We start from the raw sequence: 25,090 nt of genomic DNA, 5'->3' as shown, positions 1-25,090 counted from the left end.
ACTAAGGGAATGAGAGCACTTTGAAAATCCTGAAAAAGTCGTTTTCGACGTCCGTTTTTGAGGCCAAAAATGGGCATCAAAAATGTCATATCTCAGCTATGGTAAAAGCTACGACCTTGCGGATGGTCTCGTTGGATTTAGAATGACGAAACTAAGACAAAACCGTTGGAATTTTCCCGATAGCTCCCATAGAAACCAAGATATCGACCTTCAAAGTTTGGGTTTTTTCATTTTTCGGGTATACCCCCCCGTATCGAATTTTTTCACCAAAAAATGATTTTTTTCGAAATAAAACTAAGTATACCAGCGTCTTATTCTGATCATCTAGATTACGAAAACACCGGGTTATAACAGGATCCGAGCAGAACTAAGGGAATGAGAGCACTTTGAAAATCCTGAAAAAGTCGTTTTTGACGTCCGTTTTTGAGGCCAAAATTGGGCATCAAAAATGTCATATCTCAGCTATGGTAAAAGCTACGACCTTGCGGATGGTCTCGTTGGATTTAGAATGACGAAACTAAGACAAAACCGTTGGAATTTTCCCGATAGCTCCTATAGAAACCAAGATATCGACCTTCAAAGTTTGGGTTTTTTCATTTTTCGGGTATACCCCCCCGTATCGAATTTTTTCACCAAAAAATGATTTTTTTCGAAATAAAACTAAGTATACCAGCGTCTTATTCTGATCATCTAGATTACGAAAACACCGGGTTATAACAGGATCCGAGCAGAACTAAGGGAATGAGAGCACTTTGAAAATCCTGAAAAAGTCGTTTTTGACGTCCGTTTTTGAGGCCAAAATTGGGCATCAAAAATGTCATATCTCAGCTATGGTAAAAGCTACGACCTTGCGGATGGTCTCGCTGGATTTAGAATAACGAAACTAAGAAAAAACCGTTAGAATTTTCCCGATAGCTCCTATAGAAGCGGAAATATCGACCTTCAAAATTTGGGTTTTTTCATTTTTAGGGTATACCCCCCCGTATCGAATTTTTTCAAAAATGGGCATCAAAAATGTCATATCTCAGCTATCGTAAAAGCTACGACCTTGCGGATGGTCTCGTTGGATTTAGAATGACGAAACTAAAAAAAAACCGTTGGAATTTTCCCGATAGCTCCTACAGAAGCCGAGATATCGACCTTCAAAGTTTGGGTTTTTTCATTTTTCGTATCGAATTTTTTAATAAAAAATTGATTTTTTTCGAAATAAAACTAAGTATACCAGCGTCTTATTCTGATCACCTAGATTACGAAAACACCGGGTTATAACAGGATCCGAGCAGAAATAAAGGAATGAGAGCACTTTGAAAATCCTGAAAAAGTCGTTTTTGACGTCCGTTTTTGAGGCCAAAAATGGGCATCAAAAATGTCATATCTCAGCTATCGTAAAAGCTACGACCTTGCGGATGGTCTCGTTGGATTTAGAATGACGAAACTAAGACAAAACCGTTGGAATTTTCCCGATAGCTTCTATAGAAGCTGAGATATCAACCTTCAAAGTTTGGGTTTTTTCATTTTTCGGGTATACCCCCCCGTATCGAATTTTTTCACCAAAAATTGATTTTTTTCGAAATCAAACTAAGTATACCAGCGTCTTATTCTGATCACCTAGATCACGAAAACAACGGGTTATAACAGGATCCGAGCAGAACTAAAGGAATGAGAGCACTTTGAAAATCCTGAAAAAGTCGTTTTCGACGTCCGTTTGTGAGGCCAAAATTGGGCATCAAAAATGTCATATCTCAGCTATTGTAAAAGCTACGACTTTGCGGATGGTCTCGTTGGATTTAGAATGACGAAACTAAGACAAAACCGTTGGAATTTTCCCGATAGCTCCTATAGAAGCTGAGATATCAACCTTCAAAGTTTGGGATTTTTCATTTTTCGGGTATACCCCCCCGTATCGAATTTTTTCACCAAAAATTGATTTTTTTCGAAATCAAACTAAGTATACCAGCGTCTTATTCTGATCACCTAGATTACGAAAACACCGGGTTATAACAGGATCCGAGCAGAAATAAAGGAATGAGAGCACTTTGAAAATCCTGAAAAAGTCGTTTTCGACGTCCGTTTGTGAGGCCAAAATTGGGCATCAAAAATGTCATATCTCAGCTATTGTAAAAGCTACGACTTTGCGGATGGTCTCGTTGGATTTAGAAAGACGAAACTAAGACAAAATTGTTGGAATTTTCCCGATAGCTCCTATAGAAGCAAAGATATCGACCTTCAAAGTTTGGGTTTTTTCATTTTTCGGGTGTACCCCCCCGTATCGAATTTTTTCAAAAATTGATTTTTTTCGAAATCAAACTAAGTATACCAGCGTCTTATTCTGATCACCTAGATCACGAAAACAACGGGTTATAACAGGATCCGAGCAGAACTAAAGGAATGAGAGCACTTTGAATATCCTGAAAAAGTCGTTTTCGACGTCCGTTTTTGAGGCCAAAATTGGGCATCAAAAATGTCATATCTCAGCTATTGTAAAAGCTACGACTTTGCGGATGGTCTCGTTGGATTTAGAATGACGAAACTAAGACAAAATTGTTGGAATTTTCCCGATAGCTCCTATAGAAGCAAAGATATCGACCTTCAAAGTTTGGGTTTTTTCATTTTTCGGGTGTACCCCCCCGTATCGAATTTTTTCAAAAATTGATTTTTTTCGAAATCAAACTAAGTATACCAGCGTCTTATTCTGATCACCTAGATCACGAAAACAACGGGTTATAACAGGATCCGAGCAGAACTAAAGGAATGAGAGCACTTTGAATATCCTGAAAAAGTCGTTTTCGACGTCCGTTTTTGAGGCCAAAATTGGGCATCAAAAATGTCATATCTCAGCTATTGTAAAAGCTACGACTTTGCGGATGGTCTCGTTGGATTTAGAATGACGAAACTAAGACAAAACCGTTGGAATTTTCCCGATAGCTCCTATAGAAGCTGAGATATCAACCTTCAAAGTTTGGGTTTTTTCATTTTTCGGGTATACCCCCCCGTATCGAATTTTTTCACCAAAAATTGATTTTTTTCGAAATCAAACTAAGTATACCAGCGTCTTATTCTGATCACCTAGATTACGAAAACACCGGGTTATAACAGGATCCGACCAGAACTAAGGGAATGAGAGCACTTTGAAAATCCTGAAAAAGTCGTTTTCGACGTCCGTTTTTGAGGCCAAAATTGGGCATCAAAAATGTCATATCTCAGCTATCGTAAAAGCTACGACCTTGCGGATGGTCTCGTTGGATTTAGAAAGACGAAACTAAGACAAAATTGTTGGAATTCTCCCGATAGCTCCTATAGAAGCGGAAATATCGACCTTCAAAGTTTGGGTTTTTTCATTTTTCGGGTATACCCCCCCCGTATCGAATTTTTTCAAAAATTGATTTTTTTCGAAATCAAACTAAGTATACCAGCGTCTTATTCTGATCACCTAGATCACGAAAACACCGGGTTATAACAGGATCCGAGCAGAACTAAGGGAATGAGAGCACTTTGAAAATCCTGAAAAAGTCGTTTTCGACGTCCGTTTTTGAGGCCAAAATTGGGCATCAAAAATGTCATATCTCAGCTATCGTAAAAGCTACGACCTTGCGGATGGTCTCGTTGGATTTAGAATAACGAAACTAAGCAAAAACCGTTAGAATTTTCCCGATAGCTCCTATAGAAGCGGAAATATCGACCTTCAAAATTTGGGTTTTTTCATTTTTAGGGTATACCCCCCCCCGTATCGAATTTTTTCACCAAAAATTGATTTTTTTCGAAATCAAACTTAGTATACCAGCGTCTTATTCTGATCACCTAGATTACGAAAACACCGGGTTATAACAGGATCCAAGCAGAACTAACGGAATGAGAGCACTTTGAAAATCCTGAAAAAGTCGTTTTCGAAGTCCGTTTTTGAGGCCAAAAATGGGCATCAAAAATGTCATATCTCAGCTATTGTAAAAGCTACGACCTTGCGGATGGTCTCGTTGGATTTAGAATGACGAAACTAAGACAAAACCGTTGGAATTTTCCCGATAGCTCCTATAGAAGCTGAGATATCAACCTTCAAAGTTTGGGTTTTTTCATTTTTCGGGTATACCCCCCCGTATCGAATTTTTTCACCAATAATTGATTTTTTTCGAAATCAAACTTAGTATACCAGCGTCATAATCTGATCACCTAGATTACGAAAACACCGGGTTATAACAGGATCCGAGCAGAAATAAAGGAATGAGAGCACTTTAAAAATCCTGAAAAAGTCGTTTTTGACGTCCGTTTTTGAGGCCAAAATTGGGCATCAAAAATGTCATATCTCAGCTATCGTAAAAGCTACGACCTTGCGGATGGTCTCGTTGGATTTAGAATGACAAAATTAAGACAAAACCGTTGGAATTTTCCCGATAGCTCCTATAGAAGCGGAGATATCGACCTTCAAAGTTTGGGTTTTTTCATTTTTCGGGTATACCCCCCCGTATCGAATTTTTTCACCAAAAATTGATTTTTTTCGAAATCAAACTTAGTATACCAGCGTCTTATTCTGATCACCTAGATTACGAAAACACCGGGTTATAACAGGATCCGAGCAGAACTAAGGGAATGAGAGCACTTTGAAAATCCTGAAAAAGTCGTTTTCGACGTCCGTTTTTGAGGCCAAAATTGGGCATCAAAAATGTCATATCTCAGCTATCGTAAAAGCTACGACCTTGCGGATGGTCTCGTTGGATTTAGAATGACAAAATTAAGACAAAACAGTTGGAATTTTCCCGATAGCTCCTATAGAAGCGGAGATATCGACCTTCAAAATTTGGGTTTTTTCATTTTTCGGGTATACACCCCGTATCGAATTTTTTCAAAAATTGATTTTTTTCGAAATCAAACTAAGTATACCAGCGTCTTATTCTGATCACCTAGATTACGAAAACACCGGGCTATAACAGGATCCGAGCAGAACTAAGGGAATGAGAGCACTTTGAAAATCTTGAAAAAGTCGTTACGACGTCCGTTTTTGAGGCCAAAATTGGGCATCAAAAATGTCATATCTCAGCTATCGTAAAAGCTACGACCTTGCGGATGTTCTCGTTGGATTTAGAATGACGAAACTAAGACAAAACCGTTGGAATTTTCCCGATAGCTCCTATAGAAGCGGAGATATCGACATTCAAAATTTGGATTTTTTCATTTTTAGGGTATACCCCCCCGTATCGAATTTTTTCACCAAAAATTGATTTTTTTCGAAATCAAACTAAGTATACCAGCGTCTTATTCTGATCACCTAGATTACGAAAACACCGGGTTATAACAGGATCCGAGCAGAACTAAGGGAATGAGAGCACTTTGAAAATCCTGAAAAAGTCGTTTTCGACGTCCGTTTTTGAGGCCAAAATTGGGCATCAAAAATGTCATATCTCAGCTATCGTAAAAGCTACGACCTTGCGGATGGTCTCGTTGGATTTAGAATGACAAAACTAAGACAAAACCGTTGGAATTTTCCCGATAGCTCCTATAGAAGCGGAGATATCGACCTTCAAAATTTGGGTTTTTTCATTTTTAGGGTATACCCCCCCGTATCGAATTTTTTCACCAAAAATTGATTTTTTTCGAAATCAAACTAAGTATACCAGCGTCTTATTCTGATCACCTAGATTACGAAAACACCGGGTTATAACAGGATCCGAGCAGAACTAAGGGAATGAGAGCACTTTGAAAATCCTGAAAAAGTCGTTTTTGACGTCCGTTTTTGAGGCCAAAATTGGGCATCAAAAATGTCATATCTCAGCTATCGTAAAAGCTACAATCTTGCGGATGGTCTCGTTGGATTTAGAATGACGAAACTAAGACAAAACCGTTGGAATTTTTCCGATAGCTCCTATAGAAGCGGAGATATCGACCTTCAAAGTTTGGGTTTTTTCATTTTTCGGGTATACCCCCCCGTATCGAATTTTTTCAAAAATTGATTTTTTTCGAAATCAAACTAAGTATACCAGCGTCTTATTCTGATCACCTAGATCACGAAAACACTGGGTTATAACAGGATCCGAGCAGAACTAAGGGAATGAGAGCACTTTGAAAATCCAGAAAAAGTCGTTACGACGTCCGTTTTTGAGGCCAAAAATGGGCATCAAAAATGTCATATCTCAGCTATCGTAAAAGCTACGACCTTGCGGATGGTCTTGTTGGATTTAGAATAACGAAACTAAGACAAAACCGTTGGAATTTTCCCGATAGCTCCTACAGAAGCCGAGATATCGACCTTCAAAATTTGGGTTTTTTCATTTTTCGGGTATACCCCCCCGTATCGAATTTTTTCACCAAAAATTGATTTTTTTCGAAATCAAACTTAGTATACCAGCGTCTTATTCTGATCACCTAGATTACGAAAACACCGGGTTATAACAGGATCCGAGCAGAACTAAGGGAATGAGAGCACTTCGAAAATCCTGAAAAAGTCGTTTTCGACGTCCGTTTTTGAGGCCAAAATTGGGCATCAAAAATGTCATATCTCAGCTATTGTAAAAGCTACGACTTTGCGGATGGTCTCGTTGGATTTAGAATGACGAAACTAAGACAAAACCGTTGGAATTTTCCCGATAGCTCCTATAGAAGCTGAGATATCAACCTTCAAAATTTGGTTTTTTTCATTTTTCGGGTATCGAATTTTTTCACCAAAAATTGATTTTTTTCGAAATCAAACTTAGTATACCAGCGTCATAATCTGATCACCTAGATTACGAAAACACCGGGTTATAACAGGATCCGAGCAGAACTAAGGGAATGAGAGCACTTTGAAAATCCTGAAAAAGTCGTTTTCGACGTCCGTTTTTGAGGCCAAAAATGGGCATCAAAAATGTCATATCTCAGCTATCGTAAAAGCTACGACCTTGCGGATGGTCTCGTTGGATTAAGAAAGACGAAACTAAGACAAAATTGTTGGAATTTTCCCGATAGCTCCTATAGAAGCAAAGATATCGACCTTCAAAGTTTGGGTTTTTTCATTTTTCGGGTATACCCCCCGGTATCGAATTTTTTCACCAAAAATTGATTTTTTTCGAAATCAAACTAAGTATACCAGCGTCTTATTCTGATCACCTAGATCACGAAAACAACGGGTTATAACAGGATCCGAGCAGAAATAAAGGAATGAGAGCACTTTGAAAATCCTGAAAAAGTCGTTTTTGACGTCCGTTTTTGAGGCCAAAATTGGGCATCAAAAATGTCATATCTCAGCTATGGTAAAAGCTACGACCTTGCGGATGGTCTCGTTGGATTTAGAATGACGAAACTAAGACAAAACCGTTGGAATTTTCCCGATAGCTCTTATAGAAGCTGAGATATCAACCTTCAAAATTTGGGTTTTTTCATTTTTCGGGTATACCCCCCCGTATCGAATTTTTTCACCAAAAATTGATTTTTTTCGAAATCAAACTTAGTATACCAGCGTCATAATCTGATCACCTAGATTACGAAAACACCGGGTTATAACAGGATCCGAGCAGAACTAAGGGAATGAGAGCACTTCGAAAATCCTAAAAAAGTCGTTTTCGACGTCCGTTTTTGAGGCCAAAAATGGGCATCAAAAATGTCATATCTCAGCTATCGTAAAAGCTACGACCTTGCGGATGGTCTCGTTGGATTTAGAAAGACGAAACTAAGACAAAATTGTTGGAATTTTCCCGATAGCTCCTATAGAAGCAAAGATATCGACCTTCAAAGTTTGGGTTTTTTCATTTTTCGGGTATACCGTATCGAATTTTTTCAAAAATTGATTTTTTTCGAAATCAAACTAAGTATACCAGCGTCTTATTCTGATCACCTAGATCACGAAAACAACGGGTTATAACAGGATCCGAGCAGAACTAAAGGAATGAGAGCACTTTGAAAATCCTGAAAAAGTCGTTTTCGACGTCCGTTTTTGAGGCCAAAATTGGGCATCAAAAATGTCATATCTCAGCTATTGTAAAAGCTACGACTTTGCGGATGGTCTCGTTGGATTCAGAATGACGAAACTAAGACAAAACCGTTGGAATTTTCCCGATAGCTCCTATAGAAGCTAAGATATCAACCTACAAAGTTTGGGTTTTTTCGTTTTTCGGGTATACCCCCCCGTATCGAATTTTTTCACCAAAAATTGATTTTTTTCGAAATCAAACTTAGTATACCAGCGTCATAATCTGATCACCTAGATTACGAAAACACCGGGTTATAACAGGATCCGAGCAGAACTAAGGGAATGAGAGCACTTTGAAAATCCTGAAAAAGTCGTTTTCGACGTCCGTTTTTGAGGCCAAAAATGGGCATCAAAAATGTCATATCTCAGCTATCGTAAAAGCTACGACCTTGCGGATGGTCTCGTTGGATTTAGAAAGACGAAACTAAGACAAAATTGTTGGAATTTTCCCGATAGCTCTTATAGAAGCAAAGATATCGACCTTCAAAGTTTGGGTTTTTTCATTTTTCGGGTATACCCCCCCGTATCGAATTTTTTCACCAAAAATTTATTTTTTTCGAAATCAAACTAAGTATACCAGCGTCTTATTCTGATCACCTAGATCACGAAAACAACGGGTTATAACAGGATCCGAGCAGAAATAAAGGAATGAGAGCACTTTGAAAATCCTGAAAAAGTCGTTTTCGAAGTCCGTTTTTGAGGCCAAAAATGGGCATCAAAAATGTCATATCTCAGCTATTGTAAAAGCTACGACCTTGCGGATGGTCTCGTTGGATTTAGAATGACGAAACTAAGACAAAACCGTTGGAATTTTCCCGATAGCTCCTATAGAAGCGGAGATATCGACCTTCAAAATTTGGGTTTTTTCATTTTTAGGGTATACCCCCCCGTATCGAATTTTTTCACCAAAAATTGATTTTTTTCGAAATCAAACTAAGTATACCAGCGTCTTATTCTGATCACCTAGATTACGAAAACACCGGGTTATAACAGGATCCGAGCAGAACTAAGGGAATGAGAGCACTTTGAAAATCCTGAAAAAGTCGTTTTCGACGTCCGTTTTTGAGGCCAAAATTGGGCATCAAAAATGTCATATCTCAGCTATCGTAAAAGCTACGACCTTGCGGATGGTCTCGTTGGATTTAGAATGACAAAATTAAGACAAAACAGTTGGAATTTTCCCGATAGCTCCTATAGAAGCGGAGATATCGACCTTCAAAATTTGGGTTTTTTCATTTTTCGGGTATACACCCCGTATCGAATTTTTTCAAAAAGTGATTTTTTTCGAAATCAAACTAAGTATACCAGCGTCTTATTCTGATCACCTAGATTACGAAAACACCGGGCTATAACAGGATCCGAGCAGAACTAAGGGAATGAGAGCACTTTGAAAATCTTGAAAAAGTCGTTACGACGTCCGTTTTTGAGGCCAAAATTGGGCATCAAAAATGTCATATCTCAGCTATCGTAAAAGCTACGACCTTGCGAATGGTCTCGTTGGATTTAGAATGACAAAACTAAGACAAAACCGTTGGAATTTTCCCGATAGCTCCTATAGAAGCGGAGATATCGACCTTCAAAATTTGGGTTTTTTCATTTTTAGGGTATACCCCCCCGTATCGAATTTTTTCACCAAAAATTGATTTTTTTCGAAATCAAACTAAGTATACCAGCGTCTTATTCTGATCACCTAGATTACGAAAACACCGGGTTATAACAGGATCCGAGCAGAAATAAAGGAATGAGAGAACTTTGAAAATCCTGAAAAAGTCGTTTTTGACGTCCGTTTTTGATGCCAAAATTGGGCATCAAAAATGGCATATCTCAGCTATCGTAAAAGCTACGACCTTGCGGATGGTCTCGTTGGATTTAGAATGACAAAATTAAGACAAAACCGTTGGAATTTTCCCGATAGCTCCTATAGAAGCCGAGATATCGACCTTCAAAGTTTGCGTTTTTTCATTTTTCGGGTATACCCCCCCGTATCGAATTTTTTCACCAAAAATTGATTTTTTTCGAAATCAAACTTAGTATACCAGCGTCTTATTCTGATCACCTAGATTACGAAAACACCGGGTTATAACAGGATCCGAGCAGAACTAAGGGAATGAGAGCACTTTGAAAATCCTGAAAAAGTCGTTTTTGACGTCCGTTTTTGAGGCCAAAATTGGGCATCAAAAATGTCATATCTCAGCTATCGTAAAAGCTACAATCTTGCGGATGGTCTCGTTGGATTTAGAATGACGAAACTAAGACAAAACCGTTGGAATTTTTCCGATAGCTCCTATAGAAGCGGAGATATCGACCTTCAAAGTTTGGGTTTTTTCATTTTTCGGGTATACCCCCCCGTATCGAATTTTTTCAAAAATTGATTTTTTTCGAAATCAAACTAAGTATACCAGCGTCTTATTCTGATCACCTAGATCACGAAAACACTGGGTTATAACAGGATCCGAGCAGAACTAAGGGAATGAGAGCACTTTGAAAATCCAGAAAAAGTCGTTACGACGTCCGTTTTTGAGGCCAAAAATGGGCATCAAAAATGTCATATCTCAGCTATCGTAAAAGCTACGACCTTGCGGATGGTCTCGTTGGATTTAGAATGACAAAATTAAGACAAAACAGTTGGAATTTTCCCGATAGCTCCTATAGAAGCGGAGATATCGACCTTCAAAATTTGGGTTTTTTCATTTTTCGGGTATACACCCCGTATCGAATTTTTTCAAAAAGTGATTTTTTTCGAAATCAAACTAAGTATACCAGCGTCTTATTCTGATCACCTAGATTACGAAAACACCGGGCTATAACAGGATCCGAGCAGAACTAAGGGAATGAGAGCACTTTGAAAATCTTGAAAAAGTCGTTACGACGTCCGTTTTTGAGGCCAAAATTGGGCATCAAAAATGTCATATCTCAGCTATCGTAAAAGCTACGACCTTGCGAATGGTCTCGTTGGATTTAGAATGACAAAACTAAGACAAAACCGTTGGAATTTTCCCGATAGCTCCTATAGAAGCGGAGATATCGACCTTCAAAATTTGGGTTTTTTCATTTTTAGGGTATACCCCCCCGTATCGAATTTTTTCACCAAAAATTGATTTTTTTCGAAATCAAACTAAGTATACCAGCGTCTTATTCTGATCACCTAGATTACGAAAACACCGGGTTATAACAGGATCCGAGCAGAAATAAAGGAATGAGAGAACTTTGAAAATCCTGAAAAAGTCGTTTTTGACGTCCGTTTTTGATGCCAAAATTGGGCATCAAAAATGGCATAACTCAGCTATCGTAAAAGCTACGACCTTGCGGATGGTCTCGTTGGATTTAGAATGACAAAATTAAGACAAAACCGTTGGAATTTTCCCGATAGCTCCTATAGAAGCCGAGATATCGACCTTCAAAGTTTGCGTTTTTTCATTTTTCGGGTATACCCCCCCGTATCGAATTTTTTCACCAAAAATTGATTTTTTTCGAAATCAAACTTAGTATACCAGCGTCTTATTCTGATCACCTAGATTACGAAAACACCGGGTTATAACAGGATCCGAGCAGAACTAAGGGAATGAGAGCACTTTGAAAATCCTGAAAAAGTCGTTTTTGACGTCCGTTTTTGAGGCCAAAATTGGGCATCAAAAATGTCATATCTCAGCTATCGTAAAAGCTACAATCTTGCGGATGGTCTCGTTGGATTTAGAATGACGAAACTAAGACAAAACCGTTGGAATTTTTCCGATAGCTCCTATAGAAGCGGAGATATCGACCTTCAAAGTTTGGGTTTTTTCATTTTTCGGGTATACCCCCCCGTATCGAATTTTTTCAAAAATTGATTTTTTTCGAAATCAAACTAAGTATACCAGCGTCTTATTCTGATCACCTAGATCACGAAAACACTGGGTTATAACAGGATCCGAGCAGAACTAAGGGAATGAGAGCACTTTGAAAATCCAGAAAAAGTCGTTACGACGTCCGTTTTTGAGGCCAAAAATGGGCATCAAAAATGTCATATCTCAGCTATCGTAAAAGCTACGACCTTGCGGATGGTCTTGTTGGATTTAGAATGACGAAACTAAGACAAAACCGTTGGAATTTTCCCGATAGCTCCTACAGAAGCCGAGATATCGACCTTCAAAATTTGGGTTTTTTCATTTTTCGGGTATACCCCCCCGTATCGAATTTTTTCACCAAAAATTGATTTTTTTCGAAATCAAACTTAGTATACCAGCGTCTTATTCTGATCACCTAGATTACGAAAACACCGGGTTATAACAGGATCCGAGCAGAACTAAGGGAGTGAGAGCACTTTAAAAATCCTAAAAAAGTCGTTTTCGACGTCCGTTTTTGAGGCCAAAATTGGGCATCAAAAATGTCATATCTCAGCTATTGTAAAAGCTACGACTTTGCGGATGGTCTCGTTGGATTTAGAATGACGAAACTAAGACAAAACCGTTGGAATTTTCCCGATAGCTCCTATAGAAGCTGAGATATCAACCTTCAAAATTTGGGTTTTTTCATTTTTCGGGTATACCCCCCCGTATCGAATTTTTTCACCAAAAATTGATTTTTTTCGAAATCAAACTTAGTATACCAGCGTCATAATCTGATCACCTAGATTACGAAAACACCGGGTTATAACAGGATCCGAGCAGAACTAAGGGAATGAGAGCACTTTGAAAATCCTGAAAAAGTCGTTTTCGACGTCCGTTTTTGAGGCCAAAAATGGGCATCAAAAATGTCATATCTCAGCTATCGTAAAAGCTACGACCTTGCGGATGGTCTCGTTGGATTAAGAAAGACGAAACTAAGACAAAATTGTTGGAATTTTCCCGATAGCTCCTATAGAAGCAAAGATATCGACCTTCAAAGTTTGGGTTTTTTCATTTTTCGGGTATACCCCCCCGTATCGAATTTTTTCACCAAAAATTGATTTTTTTCGAAATCAAACTAAGTATACCAGCGTCTTATTCTGATCACCTAGATTACGAAAACAACGGGTTATAACAGGATCCGAGCAGAAATAAAGGAATGAGAGCACTTTGAAAATCCTGAAAAAGTCGTTTTTGACGTCCGTTTTTGAGGCCAAAATTGGGCATCAAAAATGTCATATCTCAGCTATGGTAAAAGCTACGACCTTGCGGATGGTCTCGTTGGATTTAGAATGACGAAACTAAGACAAAACCGTTGGAATTTTCCCGATAGCTCTTATAGAAGCTGAGATATCAACCTTCAAAATTTGGGTTTTTTCATTTTTCGGGTATACCCCCCCGTATCGAATTTTTTCACCAAAAATTGATTTTTTTCGAAATCAAACTTAGTATACCAGCGTCATAATCTGATCACCTAGATTACGAAAACACCGGGTTATAACAGGATCCGAGCAGAACTAAGGGAATGAGAGCACTTTGAAAATCCTGAAAAAGTCGTTTTCGACGTCCGTTTATGAGGCCAAAAATGGGCATCAAAAATGTCATATCTCAGCTATCGTAAAAGCTACGACCTTGCGGATGGTCTCGTTGGATTTAGAAAGACGAAACTAAGACAAAATTGTTGGAATTTTCCCGATAGCTCCTATAGAAGCAAAGATATCGACCTTCAAAGTTTGGGTTTTTTCATTTTTCGGGTATACCGTATCGAATTTTTTCAAAAATTGATTTTTTTCGAAATCAAACTAAGTATACCAGCGTCTTATTCTGATCACCTAGATCACGAAAACAACGGGTTATAACAGGATCCGAGCAGAACTAAAGGAATGAGAGCACTTTGAAAATCCTGAAAAAGTCGTTTTCGACGTCCGTTTTTGAGGCCAAAATTGGGCATCAAAAATGTCATATCTCAGCTATGGTAAAAGCTACGACCTTGCGGATGGTCTCGTTGGATTTAGAATGACGAAACTAAGACAAAACCGTTGGAATTTTCCCGATAGCTCCTATAGAAGCTGAGATATCAACCTTCAAAGTTTGGGTTTTTTCATTTTTCGGGTATACCCACCCGTATCGAATTTTTTCACCAAAAATTGATTTTTTTCGAAATCAAACTTAGTATACCAGCGTCATAATCTGATCACCTAGATTACGAAAACACCGGGTTATAACAGGATCCGAGCAGAACTAAGGGAATGAGAGCACTTTGAAAATCCTGAAAAAGTCGTTTTTGACGTCCGTTTTTGAGGCCAAAATTGGGCATCAAAAATGTCATATCTCAGCTATCGTAAAAGCTACGACCTTGCGGATGGTCTCGTTGGATTCAGAATGACGAAACTAAGACAAAACCGTTGGAATTTTCCCGATAGCTCCTATAGAAGCTGAGATATCAACCTTCAAAGTTTGGGTTTTTTCATTTTTCGGGTATACCCACCCGTATCGAATTTTTTCACCAAAAATTGATTTTTTTCGAAATCAAACTAAGTATACCAGCGTCTTATTCTGATCACCTAGATTACGAAAACACCGGGTTATAACAGGATCCGAGCAGAAATAAAGGAATGAGAGCACTTTGAAAATCCTGAAAAAGTCGTTTTCGAAGTCCGTTTTTGAGGCCAAAAATGGGCATCAAAAATGTCATATCTCAGCTATTGTAAAAGCTACGACCTTGCGGATGGTCTCGTTGGATTTAGAATGACGAAACTAAGACAAAACCGTTGGAATTTTCCCGATAGCTCCTATAGAAGCGGAGATATCGACCTTCAAAATTTGGGTTTTTTCATTTTTAGGGTATACCCCCCCGTATCGAATTTTTTCACCAAAAATTGATTTTTTTCGAAATCAAACTAAGTATACCAGCGTCTTATTCTGATCACCTAGATTACGAAAACACCGGGTTATAACAGGATCCGAGCAGAACTAAGGGAATGAGAGCACTTTAAAAATCCTGAAAAAGTCGTTTTCGACGTCCGTTTTTGAGGCCAAAAATGGGCATCAAAAATGTCATATCTCAGCTATCGTAAAAGCTACGACCTTGCGGGTAGTCTCGTTGGATTTAGAATGACGAAACTAAGACAAAACCGTTAGAATTTTCCCGATAGCTCCTATAGAAGCGGAGATATCGACCTTCAAAATTTGGGTTTTTTTCATTTTAAGGGTATACCCCCCGTATCGAATTTTTTCACCAAAAATTGATTTTTTTCGAAATCTAACTAAGTATACCAGCGTCTTATTCTGATCACCTAGATTACGAAAACACCGGGTTATAACAGGATCCGAGCAGAACTAAGGGAATGAGAGCACTTTGAAAATCCTGAAAAAGTCGTTTTCGACGTCCGTTTTTGAGGCCAAAATTGGGCATCAAAAATGTAATATCTCAGCTATCGTAGAAGCTACGACCTTGCGGATGGTCTCGTTGGATTTAAAATGATAAAACTAAGACAAAACCATTGGAATTTTCCCGATAGCTCCCATAGAAACCAAGATATCGACCTTCAAAGTTTGGGTTTTTTCATTTTTCGGGTATACCCCCCCGTATCGAATTTTTTCAAAAATTGATTTTTTTCGAAATCAAACTAAGCATACCAGCATCTTATTCTGATCACCTAGATTACGAAAACACCGGGTTATAACAGGATCCGAGCAGAAATAAAGGAATGAGAGAACTTTGAAAATCCTGAAAAAGTCGTTTTCGACGTCCGTTTTTGAGGCTAAAAATGGGCATCAAAAATGCCATATCTCAGCTATCGTAAAAGCTACGACCTTGCGGATGGTCTCGTTGGATTTAGAATGACAAAACTAAGACAAAACCGTTAGAATTTTCCCGATAGCTCCCATAGAAACCAAGATATCGACCTTCAAAATTTGGGTTTTTTCATTTTTAGGGTATACCCCCCCGTATCGAATTTTTTCATCAAAAATTGATTTTTTTCGAAATCAAACTTAGTATACCAGCGTCTTATTCTGATCACCTAGATTACGAAAACACCGGGTTATAACAGGATCCGAGCAGAACTAAGGGAATGAGAGCACTTTGAAAATCCTGAAAAAGTCGTTACGACGTCCGTTTTTGAGGCCAAAAATGGGCATCAAAAATGTCATATCTCAGCTATCGTAAAAGCTACGACCTTGCGGATGGTCTTGTTGGATTTAGAAAGACGAAACTAAGACAAAACCATTGGAGTTTTCCCGATAGCTCCCATAGAAACCAAGATATCGACCTTCAAAGTTTGGGTTTTTTCATTTTTAGGGTATACCCCCCCGTATCGAATTTTTTCACCAAAAATTGATTTTTTTCGAAATCAAACTTAGTATACCAGCGTCTTATTCTGATCACCTAGATTACGAAAACACCGGGTATCGAATTTTTTCACCGTTTTTGAGGCCAAAATTGGGCATCAAAAATGTCATATCTCAGCTATCGTAAAAGCTACGACCTTGCGGATGGTCTTGTTGGATTTAGAATGACGAAACTAAGACAAAACCGTTGGAATTTTCCCGATAGCTCCTATAGAAGCGGAGATATCGACTTTCAAAATTTGGGTTTTTTCATTTTTAGGGTATACCCCCCCGTATCGAATTTTTTCACCAAAAATTGATTTTTTTCGATATCAAACTTAGTATACCAGCGTCTTATTCTGATCACCTAGATTACGAAAACACCGGGTTATAACAGGATCCGAGCAGAACTAAGGGAATGAGAGCACGTTGAAAATCCTGAAAAAGTCGTTTTCGACGTCCGTTTTTGAGGCCAAAATTGGGCATCAAAAATGTCATATCTCAGCTATCGTAAAAGCTACGACCTTGCGGATGGTCTCGTTGGATTTAGAATGACGAAACTAAGAAAAAACCGTTGGAATTTTCCCGATAGCTCCCATTGAAACCAAGATATCGACCTTCAAAGTTTGGGTTTTTTCATTTTTCGTATCGAATTTTTTCACCAAAAATTGATTTTTTTCGAAATAAAACTAAGTATACCAGCGTCTTATTCTGATCACCTAGATTACGAAAACACCGGGTTATAACAAGATCCGAGCAGAACTAAGGGAATGAGAGCACTTTGAAAATCCTGAAAAAGTCGTTTTCGACGTCCGTTTTTGAGGCCAAAAATGGGCATCAAAAATGTCATATCTCAGCTATGGTAAGAGCTACGACCTTGCGGATGGTCTCGTTGGATTTAGAATGACGAAACTAAGACAAAACCGTTGGAATTTTCCCGATAGCTCCCATAGAAACCAAGATATCGACCTTCAAAGTTTGGGTTTTTTCATTTTTCGGGTATACCCCCCCGTATCGAATTTTTTCACCAAAAAATGATTTTTTTCGAAATAAAACTAAGTATACCAGTGTCTTATTCTGATCATCTAGATTACGAAAACACCGGGTTATAACAGGATCCGAGCAGAACTAAGGGAATGAGAGCACTTTGAAAATCCTGAAAAAGTCGTTTTTGACGTCCGTTTTTGAGGCCAAAATTGGGCATCAAAAATGTCATATCTCAGCTATCGTAAAAGCTACGACCTTGCGGATGGTCTCGTTGGATTTAGAATAACGAAACTAAGAAAAAACCGTTAGAATTTTCCCGATAGCTCCTATAGAAGCGGAAATATCGACCTTCAAAGTTTGGGTTTTTTCATTTTTAGGGTATACCCCCCCGTATCGAATTTTTTCACCAAAAATTGATTTTTTTCGAAATCAAACTAGGTATACCAGCGTCTTATTCTGATCACCTAGATTACGAAAACACTGGGTTATAACAGGATCCAAGCAGAAATAAAGGAATGAGAGAACTTGAAAAATCCTGAAAAAGTCGTTTTTGACGTCCGTTTTTGAGGCCAAAATTGGGCATCAAAAATGTCATATCTCAGCTATGGTAAAAGCTACGACCTTGCGGATGGTCTCGTTGGATTTAGAAAGACGAAACTAAGACAAAATTGTTGGAATTTTCCCGATAGCTCCTATAGAAGCAAAGATATCGACCTTCAAAGTTTGGGTTTTTTCATTTTTCGGGTATACCCCCCCGTATCGAATTTTTCGAAAATTGATTTTTTTCGAAATCAAACTAAGTATACCAGCGTCTTATTCTGATCACCTAGATTACGAAAACACCGGGTTATAACAAGATCCGAGCAGAACTAAGGGAATGAGAGCACTTTGAAAATCCTGAAAAAGTCGTTTTCGACGTCCGTTTTTGAGGCCAAAAATGGGCATCAAAAATGTCATATCTCAGCTATCGTAAAAGCTACGACCTTGCGGATAGTCTCGTTGGATTTAGAATGACGAAACTAAGACAAAACCGTTAGAATTTTTCCGATAGCTCCTATAGAAGCGGAAATATCGACCTTCAAAGTTTGGGTTTTTTAATTTTTCGGGTATACCCCCCCGTATCGAATTTTTCAAAAATTGATTTTTTTCGAAATCAAACTAAGTATACCAGCGTCTTATTCTGATCACCTAGATTACGAAAACACCGGGTTATAACAGGATCCGAGCAGAAATAAAGGAATGAGAGCATTTTGAAAATCCTGAAAAAGTCGTTTTTGACGTCCGTGTCTGAGGTCAAAATTGGGCATCAAAAATGTCATATCTCAGCTTTCGTAAAAGCTACGACCTTGCGGATGGTCTCGTTGGATTTAGAAAGACGAAACTAAGACAAAACCGTTGGAATTTTCCCGATAGCTCCTATAGAAGCGGAGATATCGACCTTCAAAATTTGGGTTTTTTCATTTTTAGGGTATACCCCCCCGTATCGAATTTTTTCACCAAAAATTGATTTTTTTCGAAATCAAACTAGGTATACCAGCGTCTTATTCTGATCACCTAGATTACGAAAACACTGGGTTATAACAGGATTCAAGCAGAAATAAAGGAATGAGAGAACTTGAAAAATCCTGAAAAAGTCGTTTTTGACGTCCGTTTTTGAGGCCAAAATTGGGCATCAAAAATGTCATATCTCAGCTATCGTAAAAGCTATGACCTTGCGGATGGTCTCGTTGGATTTAGAAAGACGAAACTAAGACAAAACCGTTGGAATTTTCCCGATAGCTCCTATAGAAGCTGAGATATCAACCTTCAAAGTTTGGGTTTTTTCATTTTTCGGGTATACCCCCCCGTATCGAATTTTTTCACCAAAAATTGATTTTTTTCGAAATCAAACTTAGTATACCAGCGTCATAATCTGATCACCTAGATTACGAAAACACCGGGTTATAACAGGATCCGAGCAGAAATAAAGGAATGAGAGCACTTTGAAAATCCTGAAAAAGTCGTTTTTTACGTCCGTTTTTGAGGCCAAAATTGGGCATCAAAAATGTCATATCTCAGCTATGGTAAAAGCTACGACCTTGCGGATGGTCTCGTTGGATTTAGAATGACGAAACTAAGACAAAATTGTTGGAATTTTCCCGATAGCTCCTATAGAAGCTGAGATATCAACCTTCAAAGTTTGGGTTTTTTCATTTTTCGGGTATACCCCCCCGTATCGAATTTTTTCACCAAAATTGATTTTTTTCGAAATCAAACTAAGTATACCAGCGTCTTATTCTGATCACCTAGATTACGAAAACACCGGGTTATAATAGGATCCGAGCAGAACTAAGGGAATGAGAGCACTTTGAAAATCCTGAAAAAGTCGTTTTTGACGTCCGTTTTTGAGGCCAAAATTGGGCATCAAAAATGTTATATCTCAGCTATCGTAAAAGCTACGACCTTGCGGATGGTCTCGTTGGATTTAGAATGACGAAACTAAGAAAAAACCGTTGGAATTTTCCCGATAGCTCGTATAGAAGCGGAAATATCGACCTTCAAAATTTGGGTTTTTTCATTTTTAGGGTATACCCCCCCGTATCGAATTTTTTCACCAAAAATTGATTTTTTTCGAAATAAAACTAAGTATACCAGCGTCTTATTCTGATCACCTAGATTACGAAAACACCGGGATATAACAGGATCCGAGCAGAACTAAGGGAATGAGAGCACTTTGAAAATCCTGAAAAAGTCGTTTTCGACGTCCGTTTTTGAGGCCAAAAATGGGCATCAAAAATGTCATATCTCAGCTATCGTAAAAGCTACGACCTTGCGGATAGTCTCGTTGGATTTAGAATGACGAAACTAAGACAAAACCGTTGGAATTTTCCCGATAGCTCCTAGAGAAGCGGAGATATCGACCTTCAAAATTTGGGTTTTTTCATTTTTAGGGTATACCCCCCCGTATCGAATTTTTTCACCAAAAATTGATTTTTTTCGAAATAAAACTAAGTATACCAGCGTCTTATTCTGATCACCTAGATTACGAAAACACCGGGATATAACAGGATCCGAGCAGAACTAAGGGAATGAGAGCACTTTGAAAATCCTGAAAAAGTCGTTTTCGACGTCCGTTTTTGAGGCCAAAAATGGGCATCAAAAATGTCATATCTCAGCTATCGTAAAAGCTACGACCTTGCGGATGGTCTCGTTGGATTTAGAATGACAAAACTAAGACAAAACCGTTGGAATTTTCCCGATAGCTCCCATAGAAACCAAGATATCGCCCTTCAAAGTTTGGGTTTTTTCATTTTTCGGGTATACCCCCCCGTATCGAATTTTTTCACCAAAAATTGAGTTTTTTCGAAATCAAACTAAGTATACCAGCGTCTTATTCTGATCACCTAGATTACGAAAACACCGGGTTATAACAGGATCCGAGCAGAACTAAGGGAATGAGAGCACTTTGAAAATCCTGAAAAAGTCGTTACGACGTCCGTTTTTGAGGCCAAAAATGGGCATCAAAAATGTCATATCTTAGCTATCGTAAAAGCTACGACCTTGCGGATGGTCTCGTTGGATTTAGAATGACAAAACTAAGACAAAACCGTTGGAATTTTCCCGATAGCTCCTATAGAAGCGGAGATATCGACCTTCAAAATTTGGGTTTTTTCATTTTTAGGGTATACCCCCCCGTATCGAATTTTTTCACCAAAAATTGATTTTTTTCGAAATCAAACTTAGTATACCAGCGTCTTATTCTGATCACCTAGATTACGAAAACACCGGGTTATAACAGGATCCGAGCAGAACTAAGGGAATGAGAGCACTTTGAAAATCCAGAAAAAGTCGTTACGACATCCGTTTTTGAGGCCAAAAATGGGCATCAAAAATGTCATATCTCAGCTATCGTAAAAGCTACGACCTTGCGGATGGTCTTGTTGGATTTAGAATGACGAAACTAAGACAAAACCGTTGGAATTATCCCCATAGCTCCTATAGAAGCGGAGATATCGACCTTCAAAATTTGGGTTTTTTCATTTTTAGGGTATACCCCCCCGTATCGAATTTTTTCACCAAAAATTGATTTTTTTCGAAATCAAACTTAGTATACCAGCGTCTTATTCTAATCACCTAGATTACGAAAACACAGGGTTATAACAGGATCCGAGCAGAACTAAGGAAATGAGAGCACTTTGAAAATCCTGAAAAAGTCGTTTTCGACGTCCGTTTTTGAGGCCAAAAATGGGCATCAAAAATGTCATATCTCAGCTATCGTAAAAGCTACGACCTTGCGGATAGTCTCGTTGGATTTAGAATGACGAAACTAAGACAAAACCGTTGGAATTTTCCCGATAGCTCCTAGAGAAGCGGAGATATCGACCTTCAAAATTTGGGTTTTTTCATTTTTAGGGTATACCCCCCCGTATCGAATTTTTTCACCAAAAATTGATTTTTTTCGAAATAAAACTAAGTATACCAGCGTCTTATTCTGATCACCTAGATTACGAAAACACCGGGATATAACAGGATCCGAGCAGAACTAAGGGAATGAGAGCACTTTGAAAATCCTGAAAAAGTCGTTTTCGACGTCCGTTTTTGAGGCCAAAAATGGGCATCAAAAATGTCATATCTCAGCTATCGTAAAAGCTACGACCTTGCGGATGGTCTCGTTGGATTTAGAATGACAAAACTAAGACAAAACCGTTGGAATTTTCCCGATAGCTCCCATAGAAACCAAGATATCGACCTTCAAAGTTTGGGTTTTTTCATTTTTCGGGTATACCCCCCCGTATCGAATTATTTCACCAAAAATTGAATTTTTTCGAAATCAAACTAAGTATACCAGCGTCTTATTCTGATCACCTAGATTACGAAAACACCGGGTTATAACAGGATCCGAGCAGAACTAAGGGAATGAGAGCACTTTGAAAATCCTGAAAAAGTCGTTACGGCGTCCGTTTTTGAGGCCAAAAATGGGCATCAAAAATGTCATATCTTAGCTATCGTAAAAGCTACGACCTTGCGGATGGTCTCGTTGGATTTAGAATGACAAAACTAAGACAAAACCGTTGGAATTTTCCCGATAGCTCCTATAGAAGCGGAGATATCGACCTTCAAAATTTGGGTTTTTTCATTTTTAGGGTATACCCCCCCGTATCGAATTTTTTCACCAAAAATTGATTTTTTTCGAAATCAAACTTAGTATACCAGCGTCTTATTCTGATCACCTAGATTACGAAAACACCGGGTTATAACAGGATCCGAGCAGAACTAAGGGAATGAGAGCACGTTGAAAATCCTGAAAAAGTCGTTTTCGACTTCCTTTTTGGAGGCCAAAATTGGGCATCAAAAATGTCATATCTCAGCTATCGTAAAAGCTACGACCTTGCGGATGGTCTCGTTGGATTTAGAATGACGAAACTAAGAAAAAACCGTTGGAATTTTCCCGATAGCTCCCATTGAAACCAAGATATCGACCTTCAAAGTTTGGGTTTTTTCATTTTTCGTATCGAATTTTTTCACCAAAAATTGATTTTTTTCGAAATCAAACTAAGTATACCAGCGTCTTATTCTGATCACCTAGATTACGAAAACACCGGGTTATAACAGGATCCGAGCAGAACTAAGAGAATGAGAGCACTTTGAAAATCCAGAAAAAGTCGTTACGACATCCGTTTTTGAGGCCAAAAATGGGCATCAAAAATGTCATATCTCAGCTATCGTAGAAGCTACGACCTTGCGGATGGTCTCGTTGGATTTAAAATGACAAAACTAAGACAAAACCGTTGGAATTTTCCCGATAGCTCCCATAGAAACCAAGATATCGACCTTCAAAGTTTGGGTTTTTTCATTTTTCGGGTATACCCCCCCGTATCGAATTATTTCACCAAAAATTGATTTTTTTCGAAATCAAACTAAGTATACCAGCGTCTTATTCTGATCACCTAGATTACGAAAACACCGGGTTATAACAGGATCCGAGCAGAAATAAAGGAATGAGAGCACTTTGAAAATCCTGAAAAAGTCGTTTTTGACGTCCGTTTTTGAGGCCAAAATTGGGCATCAAAAATGTCATATCTCAGCTATCGTAGAAGCTACAACCTTGCGGATGGTCTCGTTGGATTTAGAATGACAAAACTAAGACAAAACCATTGGAGTTTTCCCGATAGCTCCCATAGAAACCAAGATATCGACCTTCAAAGTTTGGGTTTTTTCATTTTTAGGGTATACCCCCCCGTATCGAATTTTTTCACCAAAAATTGATTTTTTTCGAAATCAAACTTAGTATACCAGCGTCTTATTCTGATCACCTAGATTACGAAAACACCGGGTATCGAATTTTTTCACCGTTTTTGAGGCCAAAATTGGGCATCAAAAATGTCATATCTCAGCTATCGTAAAAGCTACGACCTTGCGGATGGTCTTGTTGGATTTAGAATGACGAAACTAAGACAAAACCGTTGGAATTTTCCCGATAGCTCCTATAGAAGCGGAGATATCGACCTTCAAAATTTGGGTTTTTTTCATTTTAAGGGTATACCCCCCGTATCGAATTTTTTCACCAAAAATTCATTTTTTTCGAAATCAAACTAAGTATACCAGCGTCTTATTCTGATCACCTAGGTTACGAAAACACCGGGTTATAACAGGATCCGAGCAGAAATAAAGGAATGAGAGCACTTTGAAAATCCTGAAAAAGTCGTTTTTGACGTCCGTTTTTGAGGCCAAAATTGGGCATCAAAAATGTCATATCTCAGCTATCGTAGAAGCTACAACCTTGCGGATGGTCTCGTTGGATTTAGAATGACAAAACTAAGACAAAACCATTGGAGTTTTCCCGATAGCTCCCATAGAAACCAAGATATCGACCTTCAAAGTTTGGGTTTTTTCATTTTTAGGGTATACCCCCCCGTATCGAATTTTTTCACCAAAAATTGATTTTTTTCGAAATCAAACTTAGTATACCAGCGTCTTATTCTGATCACCTAGATTACGAAAACACCGGGTATCGAATTTTTTCACCGTTTTTGAGGCCAAAATTGGGCATCAAAAATGTCATATCTCAGCTATCGTAAAAGCTACGACCTTGCGGATGGTCTCGTTGGATTTAGAATGACGAAACTAAGACAAAACCGTTGGAATTTTCCCGATAGCTCCTATAGAAGCGGAGATATCGACTTTCAAAATTTGGGTTTTTTCATTTTTAGGGTATACCCCCCCGTATCGAATTTTTTCATCAAAAATTGATTTTTTTCGAAATCAAACTTAGTATACCAGCGTCTTATTCTGATCACCTAGATTACGAAAACACCGGGTTATAACAAGATCCGAGCAGAACTAAGGGAATGAGAGCACTTTGAAAATCCTGAAAAAGTCGTTTTCGACGTCCGTTTTTGAGGCCAAAAATGGGCATCAAAAATGTCATATCTCAGCTATGGTAAAAGCTACGACCTTGCGGATGGTCTCGTTGGATTTAGAATGACGAAACTAAGACAAAACCGTTGGAATTTTCCCGATAGCTCCCATAGAAACCAAGATATCGACCTTCAAAGTTTGGGTTTTTTCATTTTTCGGGTATACCCCCCCGTATCGAATTTTTTCACCAAAAAATGATTTTTTTCGAAATAAAACTAAGTATACCAGCGTCTTATTCTGATCATCTAGATTACGAAAACACCGGGTTATAACAGGATCCGAGCAGAACTAAGGGAATGAGAGCACTTTGAAAATCCTGAAAAAGTCGTTTTTGACGTCCGTTTTTGAGGCCAAAATTGGGCATCAAAAATGTCATATCTCAGCTATGGTAAAAGCTACGACCTTGCGGATGGTCTCGTTGGATTTAGAATGACGAAACTAAGACAAAACCGTTGGAATTTTCCCGATAGCTCCTATAGAAACCAAGATATCGACCTTCAAAGTTTGGGTTTTTTCATTTTTCGGGTATACCCCCCCGTATCGAATTTTTTCACCAAAAAATGATTTTTTTCGAAATAAA

Source organism: Anthonomus grandis, chromosome 3, assembly GCF_022605725.1.
Source record: "Anthonomus grandis grandis chromosome 3, icAntGran1.3, whole genome shotgun sequence".
Taxonomy (NCBI): domain Eukaryota; kingdom Metazoa; phylum Arthropoda; class Insecta; order Coleoptera; family Curculionidae; genus Anthonomus; species Anthonomus grandis.
The sequence above is the reverse complement of the archived record's forward strand: the minus strand, read 5'-3'. Positions refer to the sequence as shown.